The 22,261-nt window shown below is 37.7% G+C and overlaps 1 protein-coding gene across 15 annotated transcripts in view; it reads left to right on the top strand.

Annotated features, from left to right (window-relative positions):
- Nucleotides 1-22,261, top strand: part of NCOA3 (nuclear receptor coactivator 3) — a 126,004-nt gene that overhangs the window by 22,494 nt on the left and 81,249 nt on the right. For 9 of the 15 annotated variants that reach the window (XM_072996882.2, XM_078392664.1, XM_072996883.2 and 6 more), the window contains exon 2: nucleotides 12,062-12,162. The exons of 3 other annotated variants lie outside the window; for them this stretch is intronic. The gene's annotated coding sequence lies outside the window, so the exon portion shown is untranslated. Of the gene's footprint in view, nucleotides 1-12,061; nucleotides 12,163-14,194; nucleotides 14,251-22,261 lie in introns of all 15 variants that reach the window. 3 more of the 15 variants (XM_072996884.2, XM_078392662.1, XM_072996888.2) reach the window with 1 other exon arrangement.

The following is a 22,261-nucleotide window of genomic DNA, read 5'->3' as shown; positions in this document are numbered from 1 at the left end:
ATTTGTTTCTTTTTTCTTGTGTCACATCAGGCATAATCTTAGAAGATATGTTTCCTGGTTGCTTTATTGGGAATGTTTTTCAGATGGTGCTTTTATCCCATAGTATTTGTGACTATTATCAAAACAATACATTTTCAGAACTTTTTAACAGTTATTGGGGGCATCCTTCGAATTAATCTGCTGATAAACTGCTTGAATGTTGCCTACCAATGTAAAATAGTGTTTTAAAGGTATTCTTTCACTGTAGGCAGTTTATTTCATTATCTAATAGCAGTTGAGTTATTCCTTACTGATCATACTGAGCATGTTCTGGACTGTTTTACTCAGCTGCTGAACCAAAATATAACAGCTGTATATCTTTAGTTCTGAAAAAAGGAGAGAATTTTTAAAAGGATCATTATTAGCTTATCTGTGATTGTGCATATATTGTACTAGGAAGAGGCTTTCTGTATGATGCGAGAAAAATGTCTTTTAAGTGTTTTCTGCCACTTATTTTTTTTACAATAAATAGTTGTATTAAAATAATTTTAATAATCTGCCTAGTGATTTTAGTTAATGCTTTGTTTCTATTCTTAAAAGTAGAAAAGTGCAGGGATTACCTGATCCAAATATTTTTACTGTGGGTAATGTCTATCCTTTGTATTAAGAAAGAGGATTTTAGACATAATGGACTGTTTAAAAAATCCTGTAGCCCACAGTGTTTATAATGTATATTACAGCTTCACCAGAGCTACAGAATAGCAATAGTATTATATCTAGCAACATGATGCACCAAGTTGGTGTGTGTTGCAAAGGATGAGCCACTTTTGTGATAGTGTTGCTATGGCAACTACCTTCTGAGAGCTGCCTCAAGGTCACTTATCAGCCATAGCCCAGAGTGCTTGGATTTTAAGCAAAGTAGGAATGCCTAACAGGAACTGTTACTTGCTTCTTTATTCACAATTTCATATGGTGTCACTAAATATGCTGAAGAATAAAAATACAGTAAATGTAGAGCATTTACATCTTAATTAATGTTACTTTTTTTGTAAAAGAGATGGGCATGAGGATCCAGAGGTGTGTGTTTAGGTGTCTTGTGGTTTCAAAATCCTTATATTGTACAAAATAACAAAAAGAAATTTAGTAGTTAGCAGTGTCAAGGACATGTCGCCCACAACTACTTGCACCTTAAAATACCATTTAATGAAGTACTCCACCATTCCATTACTTAATATATAAATAGGCATCCCAAAACAGTAATATTTAGATTTTTTTAATAATGCAAAAATGTAAATAGCCATACTTAAAAGAAATTAATGTGTGTAGCCTCTTAAACAAGCAGTTAACTTTGTCATACATCAGATGAGGCCATCTGTAGTTGCAGCACTTATTAATGGGCTTAATTGCACTATTATGGAATTTCTCTCACATTCCTTTTGCAGTCTGTGCAGCTACTTAAAAACTTGCAGGGTGCATGAATAGGCTGCAGTGCAAAGGGGAAATTGCCCGTCTCCTAATTTATTTATTTATTTATTTATTTATTTATTTATTTATTTATTTATTTATTTATTTATTTATTTATTTATTTATTTATTTTGGACTCTACTGTTCCATTGATGGAATTCCAGGATTGGATACTGCCTAGTATATCCAATACTTTTCCTGTAAAAAAGGAGATGAATGTTCTATTGTTTTGAACATTGATTTCAACAATCTGTGGTAAAAGGAAGTTTTCTCTGTCTGTCTGGCTTGGTAAGGGAAAGTCTGATCAGTTTGCGAGTAGATGAAAGCTGCCTTGGGTATTTGTTGTGACAAGAATAGTGGGACATATATTAGAAAAATAAATAACTGTGGCCTGGTTTTCATTTTGTGTTAGTTATATATGCTCTGTTTTCCCACTTGTGATTAAGTGGAAATTCTGAAAATGGGCAGTTCAGTCATTTATACTTTTGTATTACTAGTAGTAAGTTTATTGTTGTAGCCACAGTTCAGAACCTACTGAGGCTTACACATAAAAATTAATATAGGTAATATACATAAAAAACCTGAAGCTGAGTGCAGTTCCTTGATTTCTTTCAACATTCTTTCAACAACCTGAATACAGCTAGTTTATGAACCACCATCGAGATTGAGAACCCCTGTTCTCAAGGTTTCACTACCGGCTGATCTTAGATATCTGTGAGAAGAGCGATCTGCCAGCATAACTGCTTACCTGGCTATGCTCTTCTGCCAGAGGAACTACAGGGAACACAAAAAAGGGCAGGATGAAGTAGAAACTGTTATACTTGATCCAAGCCTCCTCCAGCGGAAGAGTAGAGTCGTAACGCTGGGACAAAGTTAGATCTGCATGAAGGATAGACCACCATTGCTGGCTGACAGTGGTTTGGATCCAGCATAGCTTCAGCTGTGTAGTGCTCACTTAGCTGTGAGGACTGTACTCTCAGTTAAATGGAGTCACTGAAATGAATGAGTTTACTCTGACTGAATCTGGAAATGACATATTTCTTTAGAAGTATGAGAACTTTAGAATAGCAGTTACAGAACAAGGAAGATCAGTGCTTCCTGAGTTGATGTGATTCTGTCATATCTTCTGGATGGAGGAATGTTTACCTAGAATTTCTCTGTCATAGTTTCCCCATTTATTTATTTTATCTGCTGGATGACTATATTGATAATTAAACTGATTCTTTCTATTCAAATAAATGTGAGATTGAGTGTATTTTGCTTCATATTCAAGTTTTTGGACTGGAGTGAATGGCTGAATCTTCAGTTTACTTACGGTACTTAGCATGTAGTATTCAACAAGAGAAATGTAGGAAATGTGTAGGTTTGCAGTTAATCTTTGGTCAGTATGAGATATGAGTAGTGCAGGGAACATGAGCATTACCTTTTTTTCTGCAGCAGGTGCAAAAAGTGAGAATAATGCTTATGCTTATACATCTCTGTTTAAACAGCCAGATGTATAGATTGAGAAAAAATAATTGCCCAACTTGTGTGCTGTGTAGCAAATGTTCACATTTTTGCTTCTGGTCTCTACTCAATTAGTGTAGAAGCAACCGTGAAACTGGAGAGAACTTATATCATTTAAACATTTTTCAGATTGACATTTTGTTTCAAATAAATGCATTCCAGATACTATCCATTCACTCGCTATGGTTGGTAAAACATTACACTGAATAGACCCTTGCAGAACTATATCCATTGGTTTTTAAAGACTTAATTGACAGATTGTGTTTATTAATATCATCATCTCTCTCATCTCAATCTCTTAAAATAAAAATGGCATTAATTATCTAAGTAGTGATTATTCTTTGATTGAAGCTAAAACAATTGATTCAATTTTCCCATTTTGATTTAACTCATTTCAAATATTGATAGCAAAATCAATGAGTGACAAACCTTTGCTCACCTTTTGGCCATGTGCACAAGATGATAAAAGAAACATCCTTAATATATGTAGAGTTTCATAGTGTAACATTGACAGAGCACTTGGAAAGATATGTGTCTTGTCAATCTGAGTTTGTAGAGGATAGTAATAGTAGCTGTGTTTATCTCGACCAAGTGGTGATATTTCTGTATGGTCATATCTTTCTGTTGTTGAATGTTTGTACATTAATGTGAATATAACAAGCAGATCTTCTGAAGATGTTATAGGATAACCTGATTATAAGATAGTTGTTTTAAGTGGCATTTTGTATCAGGTAAATAACTTGAAGGATATTTTACATAAAGTGCTGACAGTAATTGATCAAATATTTATGTGCGACTGCTGCTGTCCCCGCCTCAACTGGGGATGATGGCAAGGGCCTCTAACTATGCACTCCATGAAGTCAAGACTTTTGTTACTTCTCAAACTGGTTTTTATTAAGGTGGGAGAACAGAGTAGGATAGGTTGGGTGCATGGTGCATGCTGCTTCACAGTCTTCAGGGGGGCTGAGTTATCTCCATTGCTTCTAGCTCCCATTACTGGGCTAGTACTGTACAGTCCACTGTCTGTGGCTGGGCTCTAATTTTCCACATAGACATAGAGTTACTTCATGCATTAATGATTTAATATATTTTTTGAGTTTCATTCATAATAACTTTGGTTATATTCTAAAATACTTATATAGTTCTGTGAAAAAGTACACTCTCTTTCAATTCTATGGTTTATGTATCAGGACATAGGTTTTGCCAGATGTGGTGCTGTGCATTATGGCCAAGCATCACCACTTCGGGTTCGTTTGTCCAAAGGACATTGTTCCAGAAACCTTGTGGTTTGTCCAGATGCAGCTTGATAAACCTAAGCTGTGCTGCCACGTTCTTTTTAGAGAGAAGAGGCTCTCTCCTGGCAACACTTCCAAACAAACCATACTTGTTCAATGTTGTTCTAATTGTACTGTCATGAACATTAACATTTAACATGCTAACTGCAATTTCTCTCAGCATTGCACGGTCTGACCTTGGGGTGAATTTGCTTGGACATCTACTCCTGCAGAGATTGGCAAGTGTCTTGAATATTTTCCACTTGTGATTAATCTTTCTCAGTGTAGAATGATGGACTTTAAATTGTTTGCTAATTGCCTTATAACCTTCCCAGCAAAAGTTGTTTCACTATGGACATTGCTGATGTGTTTCCTCCTTGGCACTGTGTTAATATACACCTGAATTCTACAAACCAGCACACTGCTAAAACTTCAGTATTTATAGAGGTGTTAGCTGGCTGCTGCTTAGCCTCATAATTCCTTTGGAAGCAGTAAGGTTGTACTAAGTTTTTCACAAATGACTTTTCCATTTTGATATGATGTTGTGGACAGAGTGATGGACTAGGGCTCAGGAGACTTGGAATCATATCCCTGATCTGTGATGGACACTGATGGGGAGGATTTACTAGTGGTAAAGCCACTCCTTAAATATTTCACATGCCTTGAAAATTCTCTTAGAATCACCATAACTAGTATGCAACTTGATGGAACATAATAACAACAATAAATATGCATGTTACTTTGCAGGCACAGTATGTGTTAATTCAAGTGTTTAACTGCTAAAGTTATACAGTCTTTGTTTTACATGTTTTTAAGTAGAAAACCACTGCTACATGAAAAAAACTTCACATCAAACATAGCTTTTTTTGAAATCTATTCTTCTCTTTTAGAATTATAGATTTTTTGATGTGGTATCCTTGAAGATTGCTTTTATAGAGCAATTCTAACCTTACTCAGATTTGGAGATTTAGCAGTATAGGTGCAAAGGCTGCCACATTTAAGAGAGGAAAAGCAGAAATAAAAATATGGAAGTATAATTAAAAACAGTATTCCTAGGAGTAATGCCACAAACAAATTAAGCACAAACTGTTTTGGCAACTGTCCCCATGTGCCATCAGAACAGAACGGCAGACAGTGAACTTATGATGATCAGAACATGGCCCCATTAACCACATTAATGATGCTAGTAGTGTGTGGTGATAGAAAGAAAAAGATGAGTTCAGGTCTTAGGAAGGGGTACCATGGTCTTTGTCACCATTTGCATTCTCAGAAAAAAGTAATACTTTATCCTCTTTGGCAAAAGGAGGTGGAGCGCCCACAATTTGAGAACAATTTTCTAACCCCTCTGGCAGAAAACGGAGCATTCATGTATTCCACATTTCCCCAACCCTTTTCATACATACTAGAAATGCCAAGTCTGCAGAAGGAACTGTTTTGGCAGAAAAGCATATGTTTTATACAGTATGGTGGAAATCCCCGATTCTTCGCTGGACGATGAGGTATTTCCCCATTGGAATGCATTAACTGGTTTTCAATGCATTCTAATGGCTTTTTTTTTTTTTTTTGCTTGATGACGATTTCGCTTAATAGCAATTTTCCTGGAATGGATTATCGTCGTCAAGTGGGGCACCACTGTATTAATAAATCCTGCTGCTCATATGGCCAGCTAAAGAATACTATTTAATTAAAATGCTGGCTAAACAGAAAGGTCTTTGACTGGTGCCAAAACGCCAAAAGTGTTGGAACCAGGCGGATCTCTATACGGAGGGTGTTCCAAAGTTAGGGGGCAACAGCTGAGAAGGCCCTATTTCAACATGCCACCCCCCCTCACCTCTTTCAGGGATGGCACCGATCTTAGAGGATGAACAGGCTTGTATGGAACAAAGCAGGTCTTTAGGTAACCAGGTCCTAAGCCATTTAGGGCTTTATATGTCAAAGTAAGCACTTTGAATTGGGCTTGAAGAGCAACTGGCAGTCAGCATAATTTTTTTCAGAACCAGCGTGATATGAGTCCGTGCGGCAGCACCACTTACCAGCTGCACAGCCTGGTTCTGTTCCAGTTGCAGTCACCGGACCATCTTCAAAGGCTGCCCCACGTACAGTGCATTGCAGTAGTCCAGTCTGGTTGTTACCAGTGCATGTGTGACTGTTGCCAGGCTACCCTCATCCAGGTAAGGGCAATGTTGATATATTCTCCAGAAGGCACCCCTGGACACCGAGTCCACCTGGGCTTCCAAGTTCAGACCCGAGTCAAGGAGCACCCCCAAGCTGCAGACTTTGTCCTTTAGGGGGAGTGTAACCCCATCTAAGGCAGAGAAATGGCCCTTTAACCTATCTGGCAGAGCACCTACCAGCAGCACTTCCGACTTGTCTAGATTGAACCTCAGTTTATTGACCCTCATCCAGTCCATTATCGAGTCCAGGCATGAGTTCAGAATGGCGACTGCCACACCTGGATTGGTAGAGAATGAGAGATAGAGCTGGATGTCATCAGCATATTGCTGACTCCTTAGCCCAAACCTCCTAACGACCTTCCCCAGCAGTTTCTTGTATTGAATAGCATGGGGGAACAGTATAGAGCCCTGAGGAACCCCATGATGCAACCACCATAGATCAGAGCTACTGTCCACCAGCACCACCTTCTGGACTCCAGCAGCCAGGTAGGAGCGGAACCATTTCCATCCCAGCCAGTCTGTCCAGAAGGACACCATGGCCGATGGTGTCGAAAGCCACTGGAAGGTCCAAGAGAATCAACAGGGATGCATTCCCTCTGTCTTTCTCCTGGCAAAGGTCGTCAAACAGGGCGACCAAGGCAGTCTCCGTCACATAACCCAGACTGAAACCCGATTGAAATGGATCTAGATAATCCATTTCATACAGGAGAATGTGTGGGGCTGAGTTTGTTTTTTGGTGTTTTCCCCCCATTTCTGATGGGTCTTGTGGGGTTTGTTTGCTTTTTTGGTTTTTCCCAGCCCATTTCTGATGGGTCTTGCAGGGTTTGTTTGCTTTTTGCTTTGCTCTTTTTGCATTTCCGAAGGGTCTTGCACAGTTTGTTTGCTTTTCTTTTTCTTCCCCCCCCCCTTGCAGTGTTTTTTTTTGGGGTGGTGGTGGTGGTTTTTTTCTTCAGCCAGAATGGATTAATTGTTGTTTATATTATATAATGTGTAATGTGCATGAGATTTTGGGAGACATCCTGCTGACTTCAGAGTTGCTGACATCATGCAAAACTATTGTCTTGCATTCTTGGAACATACTATTGTCTTATGTTGGTGCATTTACAAGCAGTTAATACCCAAATTGCAGAGCTGGCTCACATATTTATTAAGTCTTTGTTAGGTAGAAATGAATATTTTTGGAACAGTTTAATGTAAAACAAAGTCATTTAGTGTCTAGAGATTGCTTTAAAATATGTAGGACTGCTCAGTGCTTTATAGATACACGTTGTTCAGACAAGTAACATCATATGATTACAGTGCTGTGGCGTAGGTGTCTACTCAGTAGTAAGGCTTACTGCCAGTTTAGTGGACATAAAATGGCAGGTTTAATAAATGTGTCCTAGAAGATTCATTGGCAATTTTTGAATTCAGGAGAGAACCATAACAGTGTTCAGATTTCTGCTTAAAAATAGTATTATGCCTGTGCATACGTTAAGGAAGACTTTAGAATATTTTCACTCTTCTTCCACCTAGCTATCAGGAAGAGTTTAGATTCAGCATTGCTGCTGAACTTGGTATTAGCAACTAGTAACACTCGTCCCCATCCCCCCAGCTTTAAAGTGCAGAGAAGCCAGGTTTGCTTGCAGCTGCAGTACTAAACATCTTTCAGGAAGTGACCTTGGCTTGTATTAATCAAATTCAGAACACACGGAAAAGCTGCTTGGTAACATGCTGACTTGATACAAAATGTTAGAGCATTCATTTTCTTTTAAATCAAAGCCATGAGGGGGAAAAAAAGGAGTCTCTAACATCTTCCTTTAAAGGAGTTTTCAGTGATCTTTAAGCAGAACTGTATAGAGGTTAACTATGATGTGGGTGGTTAAAATAGAAAGCCTGAGTTAAAATTATTCATTGTGCACTTTTAAAAAGTCCGAGATATAACAATCTGTTAAACACTGATTTGTATTTAAATATATTTAAGTAATAGCCAATCTATACATCTGACATTTTGGAATTTTGATCTTTGCACATCAAGAATCAACGCATCAAAGAAGTAGTCATGTGAAGTTTCCTCAGAATGACTACTCAAAGCCCCCCAGTAGAAGAACCGCCTAATGTAAATCCAGCAAGTTATTTTTGCAATTGTGTTAAAAAGGGTTTTGCTCTTATGCATATACAGTAATGCTGAAACTCTGACATTGCTATAATAGCGACTGAAGCAGCACAGTTTTGTGATGATACTGACCTGTTGCCATTCAGAATTTTAGGATTAGACAATTGAGTCTTAAAAATGAAATGTATGAAGGTTTTGCCTCCTTAGCTGTCATAATTCATTAGCTGAATGATATATGTTCATATACATTCTTGCATCAAAATGTGATTTATGTAAAGTCCTGAGCTTAGAGAAATATTTGTATGAGGAAACACAAGGGTGTTTGATAATATTTTATTGTAATATCTAATGTTGTACAAATTTTCTTATTTTCTTTATAATATTTTAGATATTTCATAATATTTTGTCAAGCTTTCATTTATGGGGTTAATGTTGCCTATATAAGGACTGTACTTAAACTGAGATCATTATAAGTATGTGATTTGGGGACTTCGGGGATCTTGCAGTCAGAACAGATTTTGTGACTGCGGGTCAAACAAAAAGGCTATTTTCCTTAGTGTTGTTGACATTGCCAAGCCTTTTCCCACTTAAGTAGTTTGTTAAATCTCTTTTTCTGCATATCCAGGGTATCATGACATCTTACCAGCTTTTCATAGCTTTCTGCCAAAATATTACCCTTATGAAAATGAGTGGGAAATGGTCCTCAAGTACTGTAATTGGAAAATCTGGTTGTGTATAATAGACAGAATCTTGGCCAGTGCTGAGAATCCTGCTGTTACAATTTTGATTTTAAAAGGTATGGGACTGGGCAAGGAGACATTGTAGCCATCTACACACTTTCCAGATCTTATAAAAAGTAGACGAAGCAATTGTGTGTGTGGTTTTATTTTTCTTCCTGGAATTCTTAATTTGATTCTCACAGCCTTGATAAGGAGCTGGCCCTCTTGCTTTTAAGGGCATGTCAATGAAATGTATATGAATAATGGAAGATTCTTAGGCCTACTCAGAGCTTGGAACATTACTTTTTAGAATGAGCTTGTGCTACTCATTATTTTATGGCTGCCAGATTGCTATTATCATTGTTCATTTTTTGGGGAAAAAATTTTGTATTGTGTGTTGTCTTCTCATCATCTCCATTTTAGGTTCTGTGGCTCCTGGGTTCCCTTTGCCCTGGAAAAGCTTTTAGGAGACTTTGTTACAGATGTGTGGTTAGGAGTCTTCAAAAGTCAAAAAATGCTGCCAGATTGGCAGTGGCGGTCTTGATTCGAGTAGTGGCAATTTTGTGGCAGTTGTTGACCTTTGAAGGGTCCTCCCTATCTCAAGGCTCCCTCATGGCAATAGGGAGCCAAAGGGAGCCTCAGAACCTAAAAAAGGACTATAGGAAGCTTTTAATTTGTATAAATTGAATGTTTCTTATATTTGAACCGAATTACACCAGGTGCAATATTATGCAACAGGATTTTGCCCAGAATGGCAAAAACATGAAATTTCTGCCAAAATGCTTCTAGAAATATCCTAAAATGTCTCTTCAGAGTTATTTGTGAAAATAACTAGAAATTACTTATTATACCAAAAGTTATTAGTAACTACTTGACATGTTGCTTTTGATATGTAACTTATTTACACTCATGTAATGTAAAATAATTAGTTACACATGTCTATGTTACTTGTAAGTGGTTACTTGTAAGTGGCCTTGGCTGCCAGATGGGCAGTGAATCAATCAATCAATCAATCAATCAATCAATCAATCAATCAATCAATCAATCAATCAATCAATACTTTCAAGCTCTGGGCCTGTCAGGGTTATTGTCCATTAATTGGATTATCGGCCTTTGCTTCAGTGGTACTAGTTGTATCTGAATGATGAGAAAGTAATGATGGAAGAGGGTGCTGTCCTACTATATTGAGCCATGACAGTGTGCAATGGCATATGTTGCTCCCATATTAAACTACTGTATGAAGTCATCAAGGAGTTTGAAATGAAATGGTTCTGGAACTCCAGTTGTAACTTGAAATGGTCGTAAGTCAAAGCACCATTTCCCATACATAGGAATGCGTTGATATGCAATTAAGTCACTAAAACAAACTAAAAACAAAAAAATAAAAATAACCTACACCATACGGAAATGCGATTAATCTGAAGGGAAACAAAATACAAAAAAGCAAAGAAACCATGCAAGACCCTTTGGAAATGCAAAAAAAAAAAAAAAAAAAAAGCAGAAAGCAAACAGACTCTGCAAGACCCATCGGAAATGGGGAATAAAAACCCCCGCAAAAACAAACAAAGCCTGCAAGACCCATTGGAAATGGGGGGAAAAAACCCAAACAAACAAGCCCTGCAAAACCATCACAGCATAGAAACATAATCCCACCACCCAGCTCAAACCCATGCTGCAAAACCCACCCAAAACAGTTTTTAAAAAGTAGAAAGTAGCACCTTACCAGGCAGTTCGAAGCCTCCTCCGATTACACAATCGCTAACTGCTGGGGCAAAAGAGCTACAAAGAAGCAGCCTCTTTGCCATCAACAGTTAGCAATTTGAATTTCCCACCTTTTTTCCCTGCCTTTTTCTGGTTGTAACTCGAGGCTCCGGTCACAAGTAGAAGCAAAATTTTGCAGCCAGATCTGGTCGAAGCTCAAAATGGTCATATGTCGGGACATTCGTAAGTCGAGGCACCACTGTAGTTCCTTCTTCAGTTTTTTGTTTGATTCAAGTGGCATATAGAAATGCTGAGTCAGTGCTTGGAATTTCATATAGGATCAATGTATGAAGAGGGAGAAATCGGAATTTCTGTTTGTATGGAGAGAATCTATAAACAACAGAGGATCTCTTTATCAGAAATTGCAGTGAAAGATAGAGGGCTAGGGCATTCTTGGTCCGCATATGTTGATCCCAGGTGGAATAAAATGCCTGAGTTAGGATTTCTTTACAGATATAATTTGTCTTTAGATGCATGGTACCTCCATTATAAATAGTTTTGTTCTGATTTTGTTTATTACTGTTTTAATGTGGTGTCTGGTTCTTTTGTAATATTTGTATACTTGTTTTAAGCTTTTAAACATCATCTTCTACTTATGTAACCTGCCTTGGATCCTTATTAAGGTGAAGGTGGGTTAAAATGTTTTAAATGCATAAAATAAATAATGGTTTGTACATTAGTTGCAACCTGTTCTAGAAAGAGATGATTTGGCCACTGATTTTCATACTTTAGTGACCAGCATTGGATTACTGTGTTATATTGTATGCTATCTTTGAATATTTTTCAGAAAAAAATGCAATTGGTTGAGAGCATTGCTACAAGACTAAAGAGCATTAGCGTTTAGATGGATATACAACAGACGAGTCCTTAAACAGTGTTACTCACTGTCATTCTTAGTTCTAAAATCAGTGCAAAGAGCCAGTGCTTGCTTTTAATGCCTTCTACAATTTGGGATATGGGACATCTGTTAAAAGTTGTGCATTTGTGTGATCCAGTATAGTGATACAAATTAACCTTGGATTTAGATTCAGGACAATGATAAGATTTCTTTTTTGAATCTTAACTTGGGTGGTTTTTGCTATCTTTCAGCCTCATCCACATGAGTAAAGTTTTCAGTGGGCTAGCACAAGACACTTGTTCTGAGCTCAGGAAGACTTGTGGATTGCAGCCAGATTGTTTGAATGGGAAAGGTGAGTTAAGTTTTGTTACTAAGGTAAAATTGTATAAAGGAAATTTGTGTTATTGTTCTGAGCCAGCTTCATAAAGCTTTGGCCTCCCAGGACACTTTTAAAGGCCTGAAAGTGAATGCTATAGAAAATGGGAATTGAAAAGGTAGATTAGAGAGGGAGATAGATTATGTATGTAGGTTTAGGTTATATCCACAGATTGCAAAGTATGTCTGAAGGCTTGGATCATTCTCAAGGGGGTCTCTTTCACATTTGAAGTCAGACTGGAAACAATTATTTACACTCACTAGAAGGGTTGTTAGGCAATTTATACCATCTTAATTTGGCCTATATTTCTTTCAAATTTTGTTTATGACCATGCCAAGAAAAGGCTGAGAATGGCTGGTTTAGATAACATCAAGACTTTATAACTAACTACAAGTAATTTTCTTTACAGTCTTGTCCGGAGGTAACAGTTATTTACTATGAGCTTTAGAATAAGAGGTTGATTCAGGAAAAAACAACAACCCCAAACCCAAGTGATGTCCGGAATCAACAGCTTTCCCGTCAAAGACAACCATAGCTGACATGATAGACATGTATGTCGCTTTCCAGGATGTTTATGGAATTAACATTCTGAAAGTTCATTACTTGTGTTCATAATGCTATTGTCATTTCAATACATATGTCATTCTCCGTCTCTTCACTGGATTGCTACACTGTACATCTGTATATAAATGTGTAGCTACAGTAAATGTTTTACTCCTGTGTGTTTGAGGTGGATTGTAATTCATGGAACAATTTTATAGAAATTCCAAAATGCATAGTGGATAATATCAAAAAGGTACCGCAAACTGTGTGAGCTTTCAAGATCACAGATGTTTGTAAGGCAAAATACTAGAAATATAAATAGGGCAAGAGGAAAGTGGGAAAGCTATGAACATAAATCCTTGTAGTTTGAAGGCTCTGCAAACTTCCAAAGTGGAATGATGTGATACTGTTAGATTTCACCTGGAGTAGCCCAGGCATAGAAACTGAGATTGGAAGTCCAGGTGGTTGGAGTAATTCCACTTTTGTAACTGCCCATAGAATGATAACACTAATGGAGTGGTATAGAACTGGAATAAATAAATGTTTGTAAGTTTTTTTTAAACTCAAGATTGCTTAAAGTGTTGCTTGCCATTGAGTTTGTGGTGCCAAGGATGGATCAAGTGTGTGTGTAAGGGAGCTGCATGTTTGAGGAAATTATGTGGGAATTATTTTATACAATTTCTAATCATTAAAAAAAGATTGAAGTAACAGATACAGAAACAGACACAATTGTGAAGGATAGACTTTCTTAGTTTTTGTGAGAAAGATAATCTAGCAGATAGCTGTGTTTGTCTGTTGTAGCAAAAGAGAAGCAATAAATTAGTTTTTAGTAAGATAAAAATCTCATGAGACTTATAGGTGCTACTTGAAATGAATCTTGTTCAACTTCTGCTTTTTTAGAAGGATAAGTTCATGGAAGGCATGGTTTGTTTTTAAAAACCAAAAATTATGTAAATTCACTGTTTTGAGAGAAAAGCAAGTCTGGGAATCGCGCAGTGTCACAAGCAGGAGTTGCAACTTTCTTCTGGTATGCTCTGAACTATCAGTTTATTAGAAAACATTGAAACAGCACTAGCAGTACAATATATTGGTTATCATTAAATGAAAGTCACAAAATAGTGAATTAGCTTTTGTAGCTTTTAGACTGTATGTTGAACTAAAAAAGAAGCAGGAGTAGAGAGGAAAAGCCTGCTGTGGGGGGTTAGAAATTGCTCTTTATAAGTAACATGTTCATCTCTGGAAACTTTTAGAAATGTTGGCAGGTAAGTAGTAGAGGTGGGAAAATTTCAAAATAGCTTAGTATGTGACCTTTGACTGGTATTAATAAACGTACTCAGTGCAACTGTTACCATTACATTTTACTTCATAACTTGTTTGGTGGAAATTAGTGTGTGTGTATACATATGGTGGAACTACACAGCAGAAAAAGTACACTGAATATAATTTTCTCTTCCTATTTCCTAAGAATGAAACAGACGCAGCAGGAACAGCTTAAAAAACCCCACACCAGACTGGTACTCAGTGAGTTAACTTATTATTTGCAGCTGGAGGGTCTATCACAGTGCCTGTTTCCTGATTGGTTACTAAAAGGTGAAATTGAAACCACAGTGAACTTTTGACCCCATAGCAATTCTTATGGAACGCCTACCAACTGCAGGAAAGAGGGTGGGGATTTTTGCTTGCTTTCCTGTATTTATTCTATATGATCTGTGCAGCTCTGCGTGCAACCTTTTGAAGTGGGAGGGTTGGGGGAGGGAAGAAAAACAAGTAAAAGCTAGTAGCATGCATATTTCAGTAATAGCAAAGTTGGAATTTGTTTTCTTAGTTAGTAACAGGAACAGTTTAAGAAACAAAACAAATCCCAGCCTGCAAAGGTGCAGTGCTTTTGCCTTCATTTCAGGATGACTTCTGTTCTGTGTGCAGAAATTATGTATGGAAGCTTCCAACAATTTCAGATGACTCATCAAACAGACATTTGTATACCAAAATACCAGGGAGCTTTGGATGAGGAAATAAGTGCTGGTATGATTTATCAAAGACTGGCAGCTTTTAATATCTTCACTAAAAGCCAGGCAGACATGAATCTAATAAAAATAACACTTTTCTTGATTTCCTTCATACTCAAAAAGATGATTGCTGTGTTCTGTTAAATCTGAATCTCATTTGCTCTATACAGCCCCTCCTTAGCTTGCTTACAGTTTAATTTTCAGAATAGGTGGGGAACATTGTTTACACAGTTCAGTGTTCCTTGAACTTACATGAAATGGAAAATTAGCCACATTACCCTCCCATTTGTTTCACAAGTTTGGGTCATACACGAAGTGTATATATTTGAACATGCAAGATCCTGTCTTGGCTGAGTTATTTTTTTTTTAATTCCAGTTTTATACTTTTACAGATGAGCTTTAGGAATTAAAAGAACCCAGTCTGTTTCTGAGCTGCGTCTTGAAACTGTTTGAAAAGTGTCCTGCTGTATTGTGGAAGTCATGAGGTTTCACTGCGATTCGCAAGGGTACATGGGGGCACCAATTTCAGTGGAGGCTGCCTCCATATATCCTCTATGAGTCTAAGAGCTCTTTAATTCTGAAGATCCCACCCCTACTTACTTTGTTGATCATAAGTGTTCCTGTTTGAGTAGAATTTACTAAAATAGGTGAGTGCAGCATTGCATGCATGAAGAAATGTACAGTGCATGTTGTATGTGAGAGTGTTCTAAATAAATGATTTTTTTTACATCAGTTCACTATTTATTCATTAAAAGCAATTTAATGAATTTATTTATTAAAAGCTGTTTGCCTCCAGCACATGGCCAAACAGCCCAAAACACCCCCAACAACCGTTGGATCCCAGCCATGAAAGCCTTTGAGAATACAGTTTATATAAATTGCTTTTCTGCCTATTAAGATCTCCACAGTGATAAAAAGAAACTTGCAGTATAAAAACAAAACAGAACCACACATTGTTTAAAATATACTAATTTAGAAAGCAGGCAAAACAAAATTTGTCAGTCTGTTGAAACAGTGGGTGGAGCCAGCTTGATTTCTCCTGGGAGGAGGCCCATAGCCAAAATGGAGCAATTGGGCCTCAGTGTTCTATGGGGCGCAGCCATGGTGGTTGCCCCGGCTTCTGCTGAACCTGCACAGAAGTGATGAGCAAAAGAGAGGCAGCTATGCAACCCAATCTCATCCATCTGGAGCAGAAAGCAAAGTAACACTGGGTGCCCTCTATGAAGCCATGCTTACCCAAGATGCATTGCAATCTCCTAGGTGCTGGAAAAAGAAATAAAAATTTTTGAACAGCACATGCCACAAGAGAGATTGAAAAAAAAAGGCAGACACTCCACTTTAGTTCATCATTGCATCACCTCAATTTGGCATGTGGTGAAGTTCTCCCCAGCACCATTACTTGTCATAGCCCTGTTTGGGAGGGAGGATCTACAATAAAATAACCATGACAGAAAAAGCCCTGTCTTCTGTACCCAACAACCTAATGTCTAGAGCATTGTGATATGCACTGAGGCTGAGATTTCAAATTCCAGCCAGCATCATAAGGGAAGGAATACATGATCATAACCTTTCATGTATTGGTTTTCATGTAAATATACTATGAAACTTTTTAATCCAATTACAACTAATTTAACACTGAAAATTTTATGGCTTTTATTATAGGGAGGGGGGTCATGCTTGAATGTCTTTGACCAGAATCTTCTTGGGGAAAGTTGTCTGTGCAGCATTTCCCTTCGGAATGCATTTGTTGAGTGACTGGTCATATATTGTTTGTGAAATCAGCTGTGCAAAGGACAGATTGCCAGTCACTGCATGTGCAATTACTATTGCATGGGTTTTCTTTCTCAGCAGGATTCTGGCCATTATTTCTCATATTTGGTGTGCATGATAGCACATTTTTCTAATATAAATCTAGACAAAATTTGAAACAATTGTGATTTAAATATAGATTTCTTAGATGTATATATGTATTAAAATAGTAATTCTCTTACTCTTCACATTGGTGGTAGACTTGTAGAGTACTGTAGGCATTTCACTTCATCAGCTGACTACACTTATACATAAACTGAGGTGCTTAGTTTAGTATTCTAACCATGTAATTAGTGTACTGGAGCTTTAATGCATGTTGAATTAAATCAGGGTTTCCATTATTAACAAAAATCTTTTTCTTTGCCCTTCACTCAGAGACAAAGAAACAAGTTGAAGCCTCCTGTGTTAACCTCACACATGCTAACTAGAAACTGCTTGTACGAAACAATCCTATGAAATATGTATATGCCATGGATTGTTTACAATATTTGTTTAATAAACTTATACATTACCATATATGGTTTAGAAATTATGATTTATCTTTTAAAATTTCCTACTGCTTAATATGAGAATTGAGGAGACAGAATTCCACTGTAGCGCAACCAGTGCCATGGAGGGAGCAATGATTTTACTATGATTGACAGCAAATTCCCTCTCCTCCTTGTGTAGTATCTTCCTTGAAGCAATGTGAGCAAAATGCATTCCTAATGATACTCTGTGCGGTCTCTGTTTGTTCTAATCAGTGTACCTGAGTAACGGCTATTGTGCAATTTGATTCTCCCCACCCTCCTACCCTCATCTATTGTCTGGCATCTTTTTACACTATGCACCCTGGGTATTTTTCTCATTCAGAGCTGTATTTGTTTTTTGCTAATTGTACATGTAGTTTGATATAGCCAGCCATGTTACTTTTGAGATTTGAAGATGATACGTATATTTAAGATTTATTATAATCTTTCAGTCATTTAATTAGAAATAACTAGTGCTAGACGTGAGTGCATTATAGTAAAATGTCTCTGAGAAGCTGTATTCTCATGTCAACAAATCTACCATTTTTAAATCAATGAAACATTTCTTTCTGGTGTGAAATTTTCTAAGAAAAGTTAATTTTATGACGTCTTACAAATTATATAGCTCTTTTCTAGGACATTACAAAATTGCCTTAAATATGTTCAACTATATTTTGAACTATCTATTCTGTCGAGCACACAACCCCCATTAATTTTCCAGCTTAATATTTTCATTGCTGTGTAAATAGTTGTGCACAGAATACAGTATTCGGTTTTTCTGAGCATCCATATAGAGGTGTTTGTGTGCATGTGTCATGTGTCGTCATTTTCTACTATAGCCCAACCTCAAGTAAATGACTTTAGAAATGTCATGAGGTACTGCTTAAGGATTTTTGTGAATGACTTAAAAATCACAGGCCAAAATCCTATTTTCAGCATAACTATGGATGGCATAATAAAGCAAATTACACAACTCCGCATGCAACAAATATTGTCTACGTTGACTTAATAACTTGCAGCAATTTGCTCGCAAAAGCTGTGTCGTTTGAGCTATTCTGGCCATTGTGTGTGTGACAAGGTTGACAAAATGTGGAACAGGCTCCCAACATCTCTTTGTATAGTATGACTTGCAATAATTGGTACTGAAAAGTATTGGTTGAATATAGGCTCTGCAGTAGCTAGTTTCTGAGCCATGCTTGCCAGCATTGTAGCTGTTCTAAACAGAGGAGAATTAGCAGAAGCTTTTAAAAGTACAATATATTGTAATTCTCCACACATAGTTATCTTTCTTTCTACAGAATTGTGAAACTGTAGTGATGAGTTTGGTTAGTAGAAATCAAAATATACTGAAAACATGTTTTAGCTAAATATTTCTCTTAAGAGCTTCTGGTCTTACATTTGCTGATGTTTTAAAATAAAGACAGCTTTTGCTCCAGACTTAAAATTACCATAAAGACTTTGTCTGGATGTCTTCAGAAGCTTAGGAAATTTGTCATTTTATTCCAGTTATAATAACTATTTAATACTAAATGTGGAATTCCAGGTTCATGGCTTTTTGGTATCCAAAGACATGATCTCGTTCACATTTTATGGAGCTTAACATTTTCATTGCTGAAAACAGAGCTGTCTCATTTATCCAATATGTCATTAAAATCAGCAAAAATTCCTGTGGGACCTTAAAAACTAACACAGTTATTATTTGCATTTATATTAAGCCTTCGAAGCAGTTTAATAAATGGAAAAGATATCATCTGTTTGTGATCTGCAGTTTACTTTGAATTCAATAGTACTCTCTGTAGCCTCTAATCTCTTATACACTGCACTTGTGTTTTTTTTACTCTGAGCAATTCATCTGAGCAAGTTCCATTAGATTAGCAGCAAATTTAGAATGCAGGATCTTTTCATGATGGTCATACTCTGCCTCATCACAGTCATGTCCTCTTTTGAGACTATATGGACTTCTAGGATTGTACAAGCAGATGAACCAGAGATATCATTCTGTTTGTCTATTAAAAACAAAAAAGTCAAAATCACAATACTATATTAATACTGGCTGTACTGTCATATACTCTTGATCAAGCATATTTATCTGGAAATACTTTCTCAGTAAGCTAAAATTCCATTGTTTTCAGGAATCTAATTGTTTGATTCCATGGACGTTTAAGTAGGAGTAAGCCCTACTGAAAGTGATAGGATTAGTTTCAGTAAACATGAAAACATTTGATATGGTGTAATGTAATTGGAGTCCTAAAGAATTAATTTCCAGTTTATTAACACTTGCAAGATTAATTGTAGCTAGGAATTGGAATATTATATCATTTTCAGTTAAGTGATTGGTATAGAGAGGTTTGGGATATAGCTATTAATGACAAATTAACATGTAATACATACGTTAAGAAAGAGATTGATAAGTAAGAATGTATTTATAGATATATGGGGAGAATTCAATGTTTTTTTTGTATTCAATGAAGTGGTGTACCTTCACAAGAATTAATGCAATTTGGAAGGGGAAAGGGGTTCCATAGAAGGGGGAGAATGACTGTAATTCCCCAATGGTGTTGTTGGGGTGTATATACAGCTTGTATTAGGTTTTTTTAAAAATATGTGTTACAGTAGGAGCGTGGTATCCACAGGGAATTGGTTTCAAGTTACCCCATGGTGAATGGTATACAGTATATAGCGTTGTCTCTGGCTCCCTCTAGTTTTGGTAAATACACTGTGTTTTTAATTTATATTTTCAGGCAGCAGAAAGTGAATTTGTGGATGCTGATCGATGGATAGGGGGTCCTACTGTATGACATGTTTTATGTTTGTATGATTTTGTTTAAAATATCTAATTAAAAAATTATCAGGAGTAGCAGAGAATCTGGTTGGAAGACAGCTTTCAAAAACTTTTGGTTGGATCTTATAAAAATAATATATATTATAACAATAATAAACTTAGAACTGTGGAGCTGGGACTTTATGGATCATCTTGTCCAGCCTCTGTCAAGGAGGCACAGTAGGGAATTGAACTCCCAACCTGTGGCTCCACAGCCAGAGATCTAAGCCACTGAGTTATGACCAACTGAATACCTTTGGTAAGCAGGATATGAAAGTAATGGCACTCTTCTGCTCACCTTTTCCAGCAATTGCTTCTGAGAGACATACTTTATCACATATTGGAGATAGTGCTTTGCCTTATCTTGCATTAACATACAGTGGTGCCTCGCTTAACGAGAAATCCGTATAGCGATCCCTTTTTGGGGATCGCTATACGGATCAGCCCCAATCGCCGCACTCGCTTTGCGACGATTGGGGCTCCGGCGGCCATTTTGGAGCCGCCGAACAGCTGATCGGCGGCTCCAAAATGGCCGCCGCATGACCCGAAATGGCCCCTATCAGCGTTTTCGCGCCCTCCCCTTGCTTATGGAGGTCGCGAAAACGCTGCGGGGGGGCATTTCGGGCCATCCGCGGCCATTTTAATTTTAATGGCCGCGGATGACCCAAAATGCCCCCCCGCAGTGTTTTCGCGACCTCCATAAGCAAGGGGAGGGCGCGAAAACGCTGATAGGGGCCATTTCGGGTCATGCGGCGGCCATTTTGGAGCCGCCGATCAGCTGTTCGGCGGCTCCAAAATGGCCGCCGGACGCGAAAACATCGCTGGAGGGGTAAGTTTGCACACTAAGTTTAATGCGTTCCAATAGGTTTTACTTACCCGCACAGCGATGTTTTCGTATAGCGAATGTTAATCCGGAACGGATTAACCTCGCTATACGGGGCACCACTGTACATGGTTTTTAAAAATGAAACCAACCTGTCCAATAGGGTGGAACTTGTTTTCTGTCCATGCTCCCTACCCCCCTCCCCCAGTTACTTGAGGCAAACTTAACACTTGTCAACTCAATATCTGTGTCAGGCAAAAACAAAACAAACATGAAAAAACAAAGAAGACTAATGGTTGTGGCACTTTAAAGACTAACTGCTTTCGTTTGAGCTTTCGCGTTCAAGTCCACTTCTTCAGATATGAGAATGGAACTGCATGGCAAATATTTATTTTGTTTTGTAAACATGGTGCCAAAACAAAGAGATTGATTGCTTCCTGGGCACAAGTAGTTGATGAAATGGCATTTCACACCTGGCAGCAACCATTAAAACCCCTGTTGATATTTGTGGCGATCCCCTCTGAAGCCCCTATCCCCTCAGGTCTCCACGAGGTTCTCGCTCTTCTGCTTTCTTTGCTGCTACCAGGTATTGCTGTCTCAATACCATTCACTCAAAGAGACATGTGTACTTTTGAAACTTAACTCCTTTATTAGATCAGGGAAGCTAACATATGATTAATAGTCAATAAGTAAATCACAGGTTGCTAATCACTTGTATTAGAATCAATTCTACTTTAACTTTAAAGCTCTATCAACTCTCTGTTCCATTCAGCGTTCTTACACACCTTTAACTCACTCTAAGTTCACTTTTAAGTTTCACACAGTCTCTCACTCACAGAATCTGCCTTCATACTCCATACACCAGCCTTTATATCCAGCCCCCTCCCCACTTGGCTCCGCCTTCCATCCACTCACTGGCTCCTTCTTCACTGTTCCACTGTGACGGACAGGTGAGGGTAGGGCTGTTCGCTACAATATTCAGTTCCCCTTTCAGGAAGCATTGTTCAGTAAACAATCTACTGTATACATATTTGCCATGACATCGCACTCTCATGTCTGGAGAAGTGGACTTGTCCATGAAAGCTCACATTAAAATATAGCAGTTAATCTTTAAGATGCAACAACATTTCTGTCTTCTTTATTTTTTCATTTTTGTTTTGTTTTTGCCTGACATGTTAGGACAGGCTATCATGGCTACTTCTTCTAAAACTGAAACTATGAATACTTGTGGTGTTAGAAGTCTGGTCATTGAGCCAGTGTCTGAGGTCCTCATCTCTTAATCACAATGTATGCTGAACTAATACTTTATCCAAGTATTTTTAAACCCTTTCCAAGATTGGGTAAGAATCCAGATTATGGTGTAATGGATAGAATGATGGACTAGGACTCAGAAGGCCTAAGTCAAATTCCTTTTCAGCCTTGGAAACTCACCTTGGTTGGTTGTGGAACTGGTAAAACCAGTCCCTAAGCTCACTTACCTTGAAAGCCCTATAATAATATTTGTGTACCATCAAGTCAATTCTGATTTGTGGCAACCGTTTGCAGTTTTTTTTAATACTCAGGT

The sequence above is a fragment of the Pogona vitticeps genome, chromosome 4 (assembly GCF_051106095.1).
Source record: "Pogona vitticeps strain Pit_001003342236 chromosome 4, PviZW2.1, whole genome shotgun sequence".
Taxonomy (NCBI): Eukaryota; Metazoa; Chordata; class Lepidosauria; order Squamata; family Agamidae; genus Pogona; species Pogona vitticeps.
The sequence above is the reverse complement of the archived record's forward strand: the minus strand, read 5'-3'. Positions and strand labels throughout refer to the sequence as shown.